Source organism: Stenella coeruleoalba (genome assembly GCF_951394435.1).
Source record: "Stenella coeruleoalba genome assembly, chromosome: 20".
In the NCBI taxonomy this organism is placed as follows: Eukaryota; Metazoa; Chordata; class Mammalia; order Artiodactyla; family Delphinidae; genus Stenella; species Stenella coeruleoalba.
Window position 1 is genome coordinate 18,294,132 of NC_137166.1, and position 16,827 is coordinate 18,310,958.

Below are 16,827 nucleotides of genomic sequence, written 5' to 3' on the forward strand. Positions count from 1 at the left end.
ATTTATTGGGTACCTACTATGTGTTGGCACTGAGGAGTCACAGGCTAACAAGATGGGTGAGGGTCCTGCCCACATGATTTCCACAGCCTCAGCCCTGCAACATTAGCTCTGAGAGATCATGAAGCAAGAACAGGACTGGACAGATTAGGCACCCAACACAGCCCAGGTGGAACCCCAGAACTCTATCCCTGAGTGAAGGGAGAGAGAACTCAGGACAGGACAGGGCCAGACACAGGGCAGAAGCAGCCAACACCTCAGTCAAAAGCAAACAGGTGTGTGTGTGTGTGTGTGTGTGTGTGTGTGTGTGTGTGTGTGTGTGTGTGTGTGTGTGTGTGTGTGTGTGTGTGTGTGTGTGTGTGTGTGTGTGTCAGGCCAGAGGAGGAAGAACCAAGACAGCTCCACCCTGCAGTACTTTGCTTGTGTGTGTGTGTGTGTGTGTGTGTGTGTGTGTGTGTGTGTGTGACAGGCCAGAGGAGGAAGAACCAAGACAGCTCCACCCTGCAGTACTTTGCTTGTGTGTGTGTGTGTGTGTGTGTGTGTGTGTGTGTGTGTGACAGGCCAGAGGAGGAAGAACCAAGACAGCTCCACCCTGCAGTACTTTGCTTGTGTGTGTGTGTGTGTGTGTGTGTGTGTGTGTGTGACAGGCCAGAGGAGGAAGAACCACAGCGACCAAGACAGCTCCACCCTGCAGTACTTTGCTTGGTGCTCTGAAGAAAGTACTAGCTTGCTCACCTTGCAGCCCAAGCTAGATTCTCCCCAGGACATGGCACTCCATGAGTATGGCACTTCAGAAAGTTTTCTTAGCTCCTGCAGGCCACACAGATACAGTTAGTAAATCCTGCCCCGAGGAATTTCAGATTAACTGCTCCCATCTGTTCATCATGCAAAATCTGCAGTGGAGTTGGGATGAGGCATGAAACACATATTACAATTCAAGATCCCAGGACCTCAAACAAGGATCAAAGAGTTAATTCGGTTTTGTAAACATATAATCAACTCCCAAGAAGAATGTGGCTCCAAGCCTCCTAATAAATGAGAATGACACTGAGATGCCAACATCCACCTACGAGTGCCATCTCCAGCCATCTGCAGCTGCGTGGCACATACTGACCAGGGTGAAGCCCAGCGCTGAGCCGGGTTCTGCCACAATTTGCCGTGGGATCCTGGTCATATCACTTCTCTCCTGGCTTCAGGTTCCTGATCTGGAAAACACTCCCTGCTCTGTGTTGGGCTGCATGGGGGAGCCTTGCCCACTGAGTGCCGCTCATTCTAACTAGCCTGATTTCCCGGTAAAGGCTGTCTGGGCCGTTCATCATCCCCCATCAGAGAAACTGAAATTCTCTAAACCTCTATGGCTCATGGACGGCCCCACCAGCGCAGAGCACTTCAGGGGCCTGCCTCTGAAAGCAGCCGCTTCTCTCCATGTGACCCTGAGGGACCAAGGACAGCTGAAAGGAGAACAGAGAAAGAAGAAGCAGACCAGAGGCATGTGTGCCCTCAGAGAGCGCTTGGCTTCCTTCTGCAGACCACAGGGCTCAGTACCACTAGGCTCCCTGATCTTGAGAGGGACAGAGTGTTTGAGCTGGACGGCTTCTGTGGCTTCTCCACTCGGTGGCCTTGGCCAAGTGACTGCCCTGCTCTGTGCCTCAGTCTCCCCACCTGCCAAGGGGCTCAGTTGTGAGGATTAAGTAAGGATATGTGCTAGACAAGTGCCATAAAACAAACACCCCACAAATGTAACTCTTCTCCCCGCTCTCCTTCTAACCACCTATCACCTCATCTCCAGGCAGGGAAGCAGCTGCTCTGTTGCTCTCAGTTTACCAGACGACAAATTGAGAGGCTGACCCCCCAGGCTCTGGGTCAAACAGTTAATGAATGGCTGTAAAAATGTGTAGTTACATTATGAATAAACAGAAATTTGGGTGTTTCCTGTTGCTTCCTTACAATCTATTATTTTTTCCTAGCAAACTCTATCACCAGCTGAATTTTGGAAATTTAGTATTCTGGAAAATTTTAGTGGATAGGAATGGTAAAAAACTATGTTAGTCCAAACAACTTTTTTTAAAAAAGGAGAAGAATAAACAAAACTGAAACTAAATTTATTTTTAGAAATGTCTTTTTGAAGGCAAATACTTATTTTTAAACAGCAAGAATATTAACACACACGAAAAGGATTTCTCCTACGAAGTCTTTAGCTGCCCAACCTCGAGAAATCCCAGAACTCTCTTCAAATTTTCCATTCTGATCCAAATCCAATTTCAGTGCTTTCTACTCATATTGAATGGAATACGAAATTAACTTTTCTATTGTAAATAACATTTGTTGAGAAAATAAAATCTTACAATTTTAAAAACAAATTTGTTCAGAAATATTTTAAAACTAGTTTTTATGCTATTTCTTACCATGCCTTATTATTGTTTGGGTTGGAGTGTAGTTGTTAGTCAAAATTGCCTTACTTCCACTGATGATTATCACATTGACTTTATATTTCACTAGATTAGATGAGGAGCCACACATAGGATAAGCCAAACAGAGCTGTAGCTGACTTAGTCTCTAGAAAGAGTTTCCATACTTTTCCATCATATAGGGTTTTTTAAAAAATTTACTTATTTATTTTTGGCTGCGTTGGGTCTTTGTTGCTATGCACGGGCTTTCTCTAGTTGTGGCGAGCGGGAGCTACTCTTCATTGCGGTGCGCGGACTTCTCATTGCAGTGGCTTCTCTTGTTGCGGATCACGGGCTCTAGGCGTGCAGGCTTCAGTAGTTGTGGCACACGGGCTCAGTAGTTGTGGCTCTCGGGCTTTAGTGCACAGGCTCAGTAGTTGTGGTGCACAGGCTTAGTTGCTCCATGGCATGTGGGATCTTCCTGGACCAGGGATCGAACCTGTGTCCCCTGCATTGGCAGATTCTTAACCACTGCATCACCAGGCAAGTCCCTTTTTTAAAAATTAATTAATTAATTTATTTTTGGCTGTGTTGGGTCTTCATTGCTGCGCGCAGGCTTTCTCTAGTTGTGGCGAGCGGGAGCTACTCTTCACTGCGGTGCCCGGGGTTCTCACTGTGGTGGCTTCTCTTGTTGCAGAGCACGGGCTCTAGGCCCCCAGGAGTTGTGGCACGTGGGCTCAGTAGTTGTAGCACACAGGCTTAGTTGCTCCGTGGCATGTGGGATCTTCCTGGACCAGGGCTCGAACCTGTGTCCCCTGCCTTGGCAGGCGGAATCTTAACCACTGTCCCACCAAGGAAGTCCCCCGTCATATAGTTTTAAACATTATTTTCGTACCTGGGCCTAAGCGACATGTCTGCAAATGTAGTGAACAAACATACTGCCCCACTGAGAAACAGAGAACCAAAAGAAGAATCAGGTCAAGTGGCTGAAGCCACTGAGGAACAAAAAGAGGAACGCAAACTCCAAACAGACACAAACTTGACAACTGGGGGACATTTTCACAGAAACCATGATGCCTATGCTAATAAAACTCAACAAACTCACACTGGGTCCTCCGCTAATCCAGAACAGGGCAGGCGATGGGACCTCGGGCACCTGGGTTTGAGGGGTGTGGCAGGCAGGCTGGCTTCAAGGGCGAGTGACCAGTGCAGTTGAAACGGGGCTCTGCACTCCAGATTTAATGCTCTGAGGTCATCATCTCGAAATCCTTAATAATTTTGTCTTTGAGTTTGTGTTTTGCAGTTGAAGTCTGATGGGACAACAGAGCATGTGCCAAGAGCTAAGTGCCTTGATTCACTCGAGGTCACGCCTCCCTGGGACAGGTCCCCACCACCTGCGCACCGCTCCCACCCAGTGGCCATGCCTGCACTGGTAGAGGTCTGGGCACAGGCGCGGGAGGGGTCATGGTTGGGTGTGTGTCCCATGTCAAGGGGCAGGGCCCCAGGCACTATGAGGGGCTGCACTTGAGCTGTGAATAACCCCTGTGCCTGAGGTAGCACAACATTAAATAACAAATTAAAAACAGTGTTACAGGTTGAGAGAGAAACTGTGGAAAAAAGAAAAAAGCTTTTTCCTGCTTTTTGAACACTTCCCACATATTATTTAGCTGGCCCTGGCAGCAGGCACTCATAGAGGAGAAACTTCCAATCCTGCAAAAGTTGGAAACAGCCTCACTCTGGAGTGTGGGGACTTCTCTGAGCAGGGTTTAAGCGAGAGGACGGACTGCCAAGACTGAGACAGGTGGCACTTTCATCTTTACCTTTGGTTTAAAATGTTGGGGACTGTTCATGCTGGCAGGAGTGTACATTGTACAATCTTTGGAAAGCCACTTGGCATTCACTAGTAAAGTCCAAGATGCACACACACCCTAGAGAAACTCAGCATGTGCGCAAAGGAGACAAGTATGAGAGCGTTACCACAACATTGTGGGAAATATCAGAAAACTAGGAACAATCTTAATGTTCATCAGCAGAACAGGTATGGTAGTATATCCATGCAGTGAAATGCTTTAGAGTAATGAAGGCAAATGAATCAGAGCTACATGTGTCAACATGGAAGACTCTGAAACATAACATGGAGCAGCCCTGTGGGCGCATAGCCTTCATGAGCCATGCTCTGTGTCCCCGGGGTTGGTTGAGTCCTGGGCAGGAAGGGGATGGCCCCCTATGGTGAATGTGAGAATCACATACAAGACTTGGCTGCATCAAATCCACCAAGGGTGCAATGCCCGAATTTCCACTACTAGAAATTTAATCTTCTGGGTCAAGGTTGATGTGCTGTGTTGGAGATCAAAGAGATCTAATAGTTTCTGGTTCTACAGTAAGTACTCTGCTGGGCAGCCACTGGCCACAGCCAAAACCCTTCTCACTAAAAATCTCATGGGAAGACGTTGAGGCAGGAAGGCTGAGCAGCAGGGTCAAGGACAAAACTGGGGGCACACCAGTAGTTAAGGATTGGTAGAGGACGGGAGGTCAGAGGAAACAGCTGGGAAGCATCAGGAGCCAAGAAAAGCCAATGAAATCATGAGTTTAAGAAGGCATTACAGAAACTGACCACATATCACAGAGGTAGGTCAGTTCAGGTGAAAAGAGATCATTAATAATTTGACAATTTAAAAGCCACCGGTGGCCTCAGCAAGGGCAGTATTGGTAGAATGATGGGGGTAGAATCCAGACTTGGTGGGGAATAAAAGAAGCCAAGGAAATGGAGGCACAAAATGTGGGCTACTTTCAAGATGTTTGTTCAAAGGACAGGGTGGGAGGTACCAGGGAAGAGAAAGTAAAGATTTTCTAGAATGGGAAAGAATTATGCTTGTAGGGTGAAGAAAAGAACAGGGAAGGATTAGAGGATCAGAGAAAGAGGATAATTTATGGAACTGGGTCCTGGAAGAGGCAAGAGAGGGTGGGAGGGAAAGCCTAGGAGGAAGGTTGGTCTTGGAAATGTCATGTGGATCCTGTTAGAAGCAAGGAAGTGAGGAGCTGAGAACCTGATATACTCCACTCTCCCAGGGCAGCAGACTTTGCGGTCACTGGAGACAGAGACGGCAGTGGGGTGGACAATTTGAGGAGAGTCGGACAAGCAGGAAACAGCCACCATGGGGAATGAAATTAATGTCTGACCAGGTATTAATAAAAGGACTGGCAAAGAGCCGGCTGAGTTGGAAACGGGCTAATCTCTGTGGTGGTGCTAATTTTCTTTTGTCCCAGTAGAGCTTGACAGCTCTGAAGCCCCACAGAGAAGATGGAAGGCTGGATGATTCCAGGCGGGGGTAAGGCAGAGAGGGTGCAGCTGGACATGGGGCTTAAGGCCACCGAGAGTGCTAGTTAGGTCACAGCAGCTCTGGGAACAGCTGGGGTTGGCAGACAAAAGAGACTTCTCCAGTTTTCTTTTTCATAAGAGACAACAGTCTGTTGTTGTAACTTAAAAGACATTAAATAGAAAAGCCACTTGAATGACTGGAGTTGATGTTTTCAACACTGAAGTAGCAATCTGCACCCCACCTTGCTTCTGGGTCACTCACCAGGGTCAAGTGACTTCTATGGGCACACGACCTTGCCAGCCTATGAGTCTGGGCCTCAGGTCCACTCCACAAACTCAGAGGTAACAACCAGATGAGATTCTTGCCTTCACTTCCCACCCACATGCCAGTAACTGGTACTGAAGGTGCTTCAAAAGAGAAGTTTACAAGTTTCTAAAATGTGGTATTTTGGTCAACCTGATGAACCATTATTGAAAGAATGACTGGGTTGAAAACTACTATGTCTCGTCATTGCTTTTTGCATAGGGATCTGCTGCTGACCACTGCAGCAGTTTTAAAATCCTCTTAAACATCTTTAAGCAATTTTATCATCTTTTCAGAATTGAGAGAAGTGGTCTTTTTGTGCTTTACAATTTTTTTAAAAAATTATTTATTTTTGGCTGCATTGAGTCTTCGTTGCTGTGCGCGGGCTTTTCTCCAGTTGCGGCAAACGGGGGCAACTCTTTGTTGCGGTGCGCGGGCTTCTCGTTACGGCGGCTCCTCTTGTTGCGGAGCATGGTCTCTGGGCATGCGAGCTTCAGTAGTTATGTCACACGGGCTCAGTAGTTGTGGCTCTCAGGCTTTAGAGTGCAGGCTCAGCAGTTGTGGAGCATGGGTTTAGTTGCTCCGCAGCATATGGGATCTTCCCAGACCAGGGGTCAAACCCATGTCCCCTGTACTGGCAGGCGGATACTTAACCACTGCACCACCAGGGAAGCCCCCGCATTACAATTTTTAACTCATTTTCAGGCAATTATTCCTGCTCTGCACTGTTTATACTCATAAAAAATCAGAATTACCTAAATATCCAACAATAGGACTTGTTTATAGTTCTCTTTTTTCTTATTAGAAAAGCAATGCATGTTCACATCAGAAAAGGTAAAAAAAGTAGGCAGGTAAAAGAACTGAAGGATGTGTGGACTCCCTCCCAGACACCACTGCTAGTTAACACCCAGGAACAAGTCTTCCAGCTCCTTCTCTAAGCCTGTATATTGTGGGTTTATACCATATTTACCTTTTGCAACTACTTATAAATGGCTTAAGGAATCCAGCTCTCTAGGCTCAAGTCCCCAATCCACCCACCCCCCAACACACACACACACTCACCTGCCTGCCTTGTGTCCTAGGGAAGGAGTTTTGGAAGTAAGAGTTGAGGGTGCCATGACGCTAACTTAAAGAGGAGAAAGACATCGTGGGCTCTTCTTGGAAGGTGAAATAGCCACGTCCGCTTCAGGGACTGCAATGCCCTCACTGAATAATCATGTTAACAACCACCCCCAGACATCTGTGAATAATCTGGAATTACAATAACCTTATAATTTGTGCTTTTGGAGAGTTCCACAAAGCCATGGTGGGTCCCTCAGCTGGGGACACTCAACTCATAGCTGAGTGGAGACAGTGAAACTTGAACTTGAACCATAACAGACTAGGAACAAAGTTCAAAAGATTAAATGAACTACAAATGCCAACAACCATCCTGAATGATTGTTATCCTGAAATAACATAGCAAGTGTGCCCTTTCCTTCATGGAGCATCCCAGGGTCCCCAACTTGGCCAGCTTAGGAATGAAATGATGTGCTCCAGACCCCCAGAGGTGCTGCCTTCCCCTGCCACAGTCAAGTTCTGTGATCCCCGTTCTTTCAGCCTTCAGTACAGGAAGATAGATTTGTAGAGTTTCTTCCATGCCCCCAGGACACAGCAGTGGGCTGCATTCCCCATGCAGTCTCTAAGAAACTGACGGGTGAGCTGGCCTCAGTGGGCCATGTGGTATATGGAGGGAGCAGAGGCCCAGACAGACCATGATTTTCATCTTGGTCCTGTCCCATTCCAGGCCTTGAGAAAGTTACCTCATTTCTCTGATTCTCCAACTACTTGCCTATAAAATAGGGACCCTGGTAGGATTATGAGGACTAAACTGAGGCTGTGTAGGGAAAAAACCTGGCAATTCACCTGGCATATAGGTGGTGCCCAATGAGTATTAAATCCTTTACCTCCCAGCCCAGTGGTCCCATCATGCTTTTCCAGACTTGCCACAGCCTGAGCAAGAGCATCCCAGAGACGGGAGTGAGCAACATTCATTCATTCAAGAAACATTTACACAAAGTGCCTGTGTGCCTAGCACCCTAGAATATCAACTGCACTTAAAGATTTTTAAAAATATTACTTTAATATTAAGACAAATATCAGGGAGAAGAATGCAAAATTTGCATTAACTTTAAAGAAAAATGTGAGTTATTTGGCCCATGCCCCAGGCTTCCTAGGAATCCCATATAGGGCAGCTTGAAGGTGCTAAGTTGCCCAAGAACTTGACCTCAGGTCCAGGTCACACAGATCTTCACATTTTCCTGCAGTGAGTCATGAACCAGAAGTGACGTGGTCCCTCCCTAGAAAATCAGGGTGGAAAAGAACAGGTCCAGAGAAAACCAGCCAATTACACCGTAAGCCCTCACTGTGTTCACAGTTCCCAGAGCCTTGCTTACACAGCCTGTCTTTCTGAGAGTCATCCTTGGGCCAACTCTTCCAAGATTATCTCAACTTCAGTTCTTCAGTATCTTTGGAAAACATCCCATTTCTAGGAAAATATCATGAAATTTGCTGTATGTCAAATCCGGGATGTTCAGCCAGGTCAAAGTTGTTTTCCTGGGCTTCTCTGGTGGCGCAGTGGTTGAGAGTCCGCCTGCCGATGCAGGGGACATGGGTTCGTGCCCTGGGCCAGGAAGATCCCACATGCCGCGGAGCGGCTGGGCCCGTGAGCCATGGCCACTGAGCCTGCGCATCCGGAGCCTGTGCTCCGCAACGGGAGAGGCCGCAACAGTGAAAAGCCCGCGTACAGCAAAAAAAACAAAGTTGTTTTTCTCACTTACTTCCCAGTCTAGCCTCCTGTACTTCTAGGGTCACCCTCCAAGGTCAGATTCTGGGATGTAAACTGGAGGTGACTCCATCCATTTATCTTTGCTCCCTGTGCCTTGCTGGACTCAGATCTGTGGGCTCCTCTTAGCACAGGTCGACCTGGGCTGGAAACCAGATCTCCCACGTTCACCTTCTTCTTCTTCATAAAAATGTAGCTCCTTCACTGAATCAATCACCATGTCAGATGTCAGCTAATTTCATATTCGATATAAACAGAAAAATAATAGCCATAACCATCTCTGAATGGTGAGAATATAAGTGGTTTCTAATTTCATCACTTTGCTTACCTGTATTTTCTCATTTTCAACAATGAGATGTATTTTTTGTGTACAGAGAATGAGAAGAAAATGTAGAGACTAACATTCCTCTCACTTAGTTGTTTCCTGGTAGATTTACATTCTGAATTCAAGCTCAAAATTCAAAGCAGAAAGTCACAGAATGTTTTTCCATAGAGGAGACTAGAAATCCGGTAACTCCTCCTTGCTCTTCTCCAAGCTGAACCAAATTCCAGTTTATACTTAGGTTTACCAGATCAAAGGAAATTGTTTTTGAGGCAGGATTATTTATCAAATGTACTTTACATATGGTTATGAATCAAAATCACAACAAAATCAGAAAAACTACTGGTGAGGTAATGCAAAGCCATGGGCTGGGGAGATCACATTATTCTCCAAAACAACTTAGTAACCTAAGGAGGTGACACTGGATGTGGAACTGTAGTAGTCATTCATTCAACAAATATTTGTATATTCACTGTGTTCCAGGCACAATTCTAGGCACTGGGGATACAGCAGTAAACAAAACTAGCAAAAATCCCTGCCCTCAGGAAGTCTGTATTCCAGTCAGGGAGACAGAAGCAACAAAAACCTTAGCATAGTATTAATACTGTTTCTACTGTTTTGACTGTTTTTCTGACATTTTTCTCAGTGAAGGAGAACTTTCTCCCAAGTCGCTTCTACAGCCAGTGGCTAGGTTGACTATTTCTTGACACAACCCATTCAGGAGTGGGACAGACTGGATCCTAGTACCTTTAGAGTCAAGGTAACTAGAGAATTAGAGAGCTACCCAGCCATGATCTTCCTGCAGTGATTGTCCTAAGGACTTAGCTGATACAAAATGGTTCAGATATTCCCAGAGGAAGAAGATGAAGTACCCCAACCATGAATGGAGTAGAGAACTGAGCCAGAACACTGGGAGACCAGGAGCTGCCACAGTGGGCCACTGGGATAAGCAGAAACAGGAATAAGACTGACTTAGGGAGAAAATTTTAGCTCCATGTAAGAGAAAACACTTCAACAGACAGAGCTGCCCCACAGTGGAATGGGCTGAAGGAAAGGCAATTCTCAGGCTCTGCTGGTGAATGACAAGCTCAGCTCTGCTACTTACTGACTGTTTGACCTTGAGCTAGTCCCATAACCTCTATGGGTCTCAGTTTCCTTATCTGTAAAATGGGAATTATAATGGTACTTAGTTCATGGAATTGTGGTGAAGATTTAATAAGAGGAAGCATGTAAAGTGCCAGGGTACTACCTGACACAAAGTAACTTAGACATTGAAAGGCAGGACCATGGTCCAGGCCCAATACATGACCTCTGGCTGATTTGGACACATCAAGACCTCGGTCCTCCCTGGAGGTGCACCAGGGTACTGGGCAAAGGCAGGGATCAGGCCAGTAATAGTGTTCAGCGTTCAGGGAATGCCCTAAGGCAGAAGCACCAACCCCACATATACACATCGAGCCAGGCTGATTTGGGAGTGATCTGGGGTTCAAAATAGGAAGTCCCCAGAGAGGCTGTACTCAACATCACAAAGCTCCTAAGGGCCCATTAATGACCACAGCAGCAGTGCTAGCCTCAGTCCCACTCTGGGTCATCCAGGGCTGATGGACTCAGATGGCAGCCTGTGACGCAGGACTCTAGAGGCACAGCCAGGCAGGGCTGGAGAGCTCCAAGCCACAGCCCAGTGGGACAAACGGCAGCCTGAAGGCAGCCCAAGATGGAATTCCAACCTACTCATAAACCCTCCTGTGGTTCCAGGTGGGGGGCATATTCAGACAGGTTTCCTCTTGCACCCCAGTGAGGATACCCCAGGGGCAACTGCACAGCCACAGGTGACCTGCGTTATAGCCTAGCCCCACCTCCTGGCCCTGGCTTTTGGTAATGGCCCAAGGGTAGGAGAAGGCAAGTAGCCAGTCCCCTTGTGTATGCCCAGCAGGCCCTCTGGCAACTGCCATCTCCATTCCAACGGCCTTGGAATTAAAGGCGGTCAGCCTTTAATTGTTGAGCCAGTGTCTAGCCCACAAGTTCCTGCCATCACACCCTCCCACCAGCCAGCTTTCCAGGCATGTCTAAACCTGTCTGAATTCTCAGCAGGTAAAGAGCTCAGGCGAACCTCCCCCCATTCCCCTCATGTCCACTACTTAAGTATCAAAATCCCAAACAATAATATCTTGTATATGTGTGGTGCTTAGCATTTTTCAATGCACTTTTCATAACCTTATATAGCTCACAAAATCTCCAGGAGAGTTGAGACTCAGACTTGGAAGCACAGAGTCAGGAACAATGCCCCAAACCCTAACTCAGCAATGGTTTAAGGAGACATCATCATGACTACAGAGTCTAGCATACTGTCCCTGCTACCTACACCACAGACACCCTTATGCTCGATGGTGCCCGTAAAACTGCTGTCACTGGAAACTGAGATTGCACCCATCAAGTCACTAAAAGGGTTGTAAAGCAGACTCTGCTCCTTTGCTGCCACTGGCTTCCAATTCAAAACTGGTGAGGGGTGGCATGGGGATGGGGGGCTTGTCTGACTGGAGAAGCCTGAGCCTGAGGCCGATGCCCAGGCCTTAGCTGCAAAGGAAAATGGCTCCACCTCATGATGCGCGGAATTCCTCAAGCACAGGAAGGAGGCTCAGCTGCCAGGCAACCAAAATGAGTGAAAAATGTCCAACTCTGCAACTCATTCAATCATCACACCAACACATGAAGTTGTCAGAATGACTCTCATTATCCCCATTTTAGATGGCAGGAGTCGACCAGGGCAGCTTCTCTACCAACACATTGAAATAAAACAGGGAGAAAAGAAAAGTCTTGCTTTCAGGTTTAAAAAGGTCAACTGCAGGGGCTTCCCTGGTGGCTCAGTGGTTGAGAGCCTGCCTGCTAATACAGGGGACGCGGGTTTGAGCTCTGGTCTGGGAGGATCCCACATGCCGCGGAGCAACTGGGCTCGTGAGCCACAACTACTGAGCCTGCGCATCTGGAGCCTGTGCTCTGCAACAAGAAAGGCCGCGATAGTGAGGGGCCCACGCACAGCGATGAAGAGTGGCCCCCGCTTGCCGCAACTAGAGAAAGCCCTCGCACAGAAACGAAGATGCAACACAGCAAAAATTAATTAATTAATTAATAAACTCCTACCCCCAACATCTAAAAAAAAAAAAAACATCAACTGCAGAAGCGTGGGATAAGAGGAACTAGTTTTGGCTTCAGGTCATGTAAAGAAGGTCTTAGAATCTCAGCTGACCTTGAGGTTCATATGAACCCAGCTAAAGAGGTTGCTGACACAGCCACTGCAGACTTGTGAGTGGGACAGCGTCTTGGCCTCTGGGCCTGCCAGACTTACCTGGGGTTGACCACTCTAGTCTGGTCACATATTTGCAGAGATGGGCAGCCAAGGTAGGGAGGTTTTGTAACATCTGGTGCGTGGACTCTGTTGCTTCAGAGGGCAGAAATGGGGCCACACAGGAGCCACAGGGACTGCATGCCAGGTCAACACCTGTAGAACAGGGCAAAAACAAGACAGGTTTCCTTGTGAGGTGGTGAGGTCCCCATTGCCAGGGGTATACAAACAGAGGCTGGAAAGCCATCTATCAGAAATTTTAGTTGAATTGGATGATGAATACAGTCCCGTCCAACTCTAAGATACTATAAGCCAACAATGTGTGTAAACATTGGGCACAATCTACAATCACCCTCCAAGAGCCTCCTAGGGACCCACTGAACTAAACAATGACAAAAGAAGAAAACCAAAAATATGCACTCTTACTAGACATCAATTATATGCAAAAATAAAAGGAAAGGTCATTTTATATGTTACATGAGTCAAAACTGAAAAGTAATGTCCAGTACTGGAGAGGTTGTGATAAAGCTGGAACATTCGTACTGGCGGTTGGGTAAAATGGGTACCACCACTTTTTGAAATCAATGTGGCAGATGGTATCAAAATACCAACAGCAGGACTTCCCTGGTGCTCCAGTGGTTAAGACTTCGCCTTCCAATGCAGGGGGTGCAGGTTCGATCCCTGGTTAGGGAACTAAGACCCCACATACCCCAGGGCCAAGAAACCAAAACATAAAGCAGAAGCAATATTGTAACAAATTCAATAAAGACTTTAAAAATGGTCCACATCAAAAAAAAAAAATCTTAAAGAAACCAAAAGCATATTTAATCCTTTACCCCAATAACTGTTCACTCAGGAATCTACCTTAAAGAATAATTTGTAAAGGGTAATTGGTATATATTTGGAGATATTCATTACATCATTATTAATAATAAACAAAAAGTCTCAAATAGGAGAGCGGTTAAGTATAGTATAGTGTTTGATGGAATATTAGGCAATCATTACAGATGGTGTTTATAAAGAATCTCTGTTCCTCGAGGGCAAGTCCTGCATCCTATTTACTACTGTAGTCCCAGCACTGTCTGGAACATAGAAAAGCCTCATTAGCTATTTGTTGAATGAATGAGAGAATGAACAATTGAGAAAAGAATTCAATCTTAGCAAGGGAAAATGCTTATTACATGTTGAAAAAAACAAGCAGAACTCAAAATTATACTTAATCTATGATTTCCAGAATATGAAGTATTAAATACATGTGTCCTACAGGTGGACTACATGGAAAAATAAAAATAGATGTTAGGATCATGTACTAGGGATGATAATATTATTCTTATTCATTCACCATGTTTTTCTGAGTACCTGTTATGTACCAGGTGCTGCGCCATGTGCTGTGAGTAGAGCAGTAAACAAAATAGACACAGTCTCTACCCTAAAGGAGAGTTCATTCTAGTGGGTTAATGGAGGAGTGAGAGTGGGGAAGAGACAGACAATAAACGGATAAGTAAAACAATGTATAATATGTCAGGTGGTAGTAAGTGCTATCGGAGAAAAAAAGCAGGAAGCGGGGATAGAGAGTGCCAGGAGAGGAAAGGCTGCCATTTTATATGGGATGTCCGTGAGGATATCTAGGGAAGATCTTTCAAGCAGAGGGAACAGCAAGTGCAAAGGCCCTGAGGCCAAAGTGTACTTGATGCAATCAAGGAATAACATGGAGGTCAATGAGCTGAGCAGCAGGAGCCTGGGAGATGAGGCAGAGAAGCTACAGGAGTCAGAGTGTATATGGCCCTGCAAGCCATCATAAAGACTGAAAGACTTGCGCTCAAAGAGACAAAGAAGCCACTGGAGGCATTTTTACAGAGGTGTGACATGATCTGACTTATGTTTAAAAGGAATCACTCCTTTTATAAGAATATTTTATGAAAGTTTAAGATGAAAGGAAGAATTTTAAACAATGGACAGATTATCATAACATTAATGAGTTGATTCACAAAATATTTTCTGAGCACTCCCTGCTTTAAGGGGCTGGAATAGCAGGTCTGTTTCAAGATTACAAAGACATATCAACATATCAACAATACAGAAGTTTTTTGTTTTTTTTTTTTTGGCCACGCTGCGCAGGATCTTAGTTCCCAGGCCAGGGATTGAACCCAGTGAAAGCACCGAGTCCTAACCACTGGACTGCCAGGGAATTACCCCCATACAAAAGTATTTTTAAATAACACTGTTTAAAAAAAAAAAAAAAGACAGAGATTATCCAGAGCAATTAACTGATTTTGTCCTTTTTTTTCTTTTTTTTTTTTGGCGGTATGTGGGCCTCTAACTGCTGTGGCCTCTCCCGTTGCGGAGCACAGGCTCCGTATGCGCAGGCCCAGCGGCCATGGCTCACGGGCCCAGCCGCTCCGCGGCACGTGGGATCCTCCCACACCAGGAACGAACCTGCGTCCCCTGCATCAGCAGGCGGACTCCCAACCACTGCGCCACCAGGGAAGCCCTGTCCTTTTTTCTTTAGAGATTACAGAGGTAATTTTGCTCAACTAACATTTAGATGCACATTTCATATTCTTTTTTTTTTTTTTTTTTTTTTTTTTGCGGTACGCGGGCCTCTCACTATTGTGGCCTCCCCCGTTGCAGAGCACGGGCTCAGGACGCGCAGGCTCAGCGACCATGGCTCACGGGCCCAGCCGCTCCGTGGCATGTGGGATCTTTCCCGGACCGGGGCACGAACCCGTGTCCCCTGCATCGGCAGGCGGACTCTCAACCACTGTGCCACCAGGGAAGCCCATATTCTATACCAAGTCCCTTAATTATAAACTGAGCTGCTGTTTGGGAAACCCTAAAGTTGGCTGCTTATTTGACTCGTCTTAAATATCTCATACACAACACTTCTGCAGCATCACTCACAATCCAACATTACTGATAGGCGACCCTTGTGGCAAGTCTGTATGTGCCAGAAAGATTATCTGAAAGACTAATAAAATCCTTGTAATCCTTTTCAAGGATGCAGAAAGGAAAATGGCTACATTTCAAATTCATGTCATTTCAAACGCGTGAATTAAGCTCTAAACTCTACATTTGAAAAACAAAGTCAACACAAGTTCTCTAATTTATGTTCTAAACTGAGAAAACAAATAGTTGCTAAGAAACGAAATTTGCAAAATTGTTAAACACGTTTTCTAGTTGATATGCACGTACTTAAAACTACAAACTATACCAAAATATAAATGCAGGAATCACTACCATTGAACTTGGTTGATAAAACTTCATCATGAAACCTGGAATTGTTTTTTTTGGTTTGGTTAATTTTATTCCTAGACACTCTGCCTTTTAGGTGTATATAAAACTGATCATGTGTAGATGATGTTGAGATGATACTTCTGTGAAAATATATGAGAAAGCTTATTGCTTCTCTTCCTTCTTATCCATCATGCCCTGGGTGAGAGGGCTCCTTCTTAGCTCCCAACATCTTGATTACTGTGACACTCATGCCAGAGTGCTCTGCACCCTAACCCTCCTCCTGGCTATCACCTGTTAACTTCTCACTCAATGTACAGTTTGGCAAAGGGCTACCAGACTTCCTCTCTCCTTCAAAGCAGTCATCCTCCTGGAAGACTTGCCAATGACCCATCCAACAAATTTGCCTTTCAAACCCATGATCTCCTCTGTCCAATCCAGCCACTTTGCCCCTGCCCATAGCTCCTCTACCTCTGACCAACATGCCTGCCCTCCCTGCTCTTCTCTCCCACCCATCACATCTATTCTCTCACTCCACTGAGAACCCCACCCCTCCAATCTGGCTTCCCCTCCTTCCTCTTGGTGGACTACCTCTTCCACCTCTCTTGCCAGCATCTTCAACTTCCTTAAAGAACTGTCTCCCTTGTCCAGCAAAGCCCAGCCCTGGATCAGCCTCACCAGTAGCCTTCTCCATGCCTATCTCAGGGCTGATGGGATGCTGAAGAAAGCCCATACCTCATAGATTAGTGCCCCCACAAACCCATGGCCTCCAGCCTCAGCAGTCCCTTACCACCGCCCTGCAGTCTCTGTGGGTTGCTATTAGCTTTCCCTCCTCTTTTCCGTAGCAGCCATCTTGAACATTTTGCTCTTTCTCCAAGCTTCCCACCCCATCCCATTTCCTCACACTGAGTAGATATCCTTGCCTCCCATCACAAGTAATGGCTATCAGGTGTGAATTCCCTCCATTTCCTGAGCCCACCTCCCAACTACCTACTTACCAAACTGCTGACCTACCTGCGTCTCCAACTCCTTCCTTTCCCTTCTCCCACCTGAGGCTCACTCTGAACCCCACCACCTCCCATCCTCTTGCTGACCTCACTTCA

The 16,827-nt window shown here is 46.2% G+C and overlaps 1 long non-coding RNA gene across 2 annotated transcripts in view; it reads right to left on the minus strand.

The window, feature by feature from the left end:
* Positions 1 to 16,827, minus strand: part of LOC307179167 — a 59,740-nt gene that overhangs the window by 38,904 nt on the left and 4,009 nt on the right. For both annotated transcript variants that reach the window (XR_013825337.1, XR_013825338.1), the window contains exon 2: positions 12,497 to 12,649. This is a non-coding gene — a long non-coding RNA (uncharacterized lncRNA). The remainder of the gene's footprint in view (positions 1 to 12,496; positions 12,650 to 16,827) is intronic.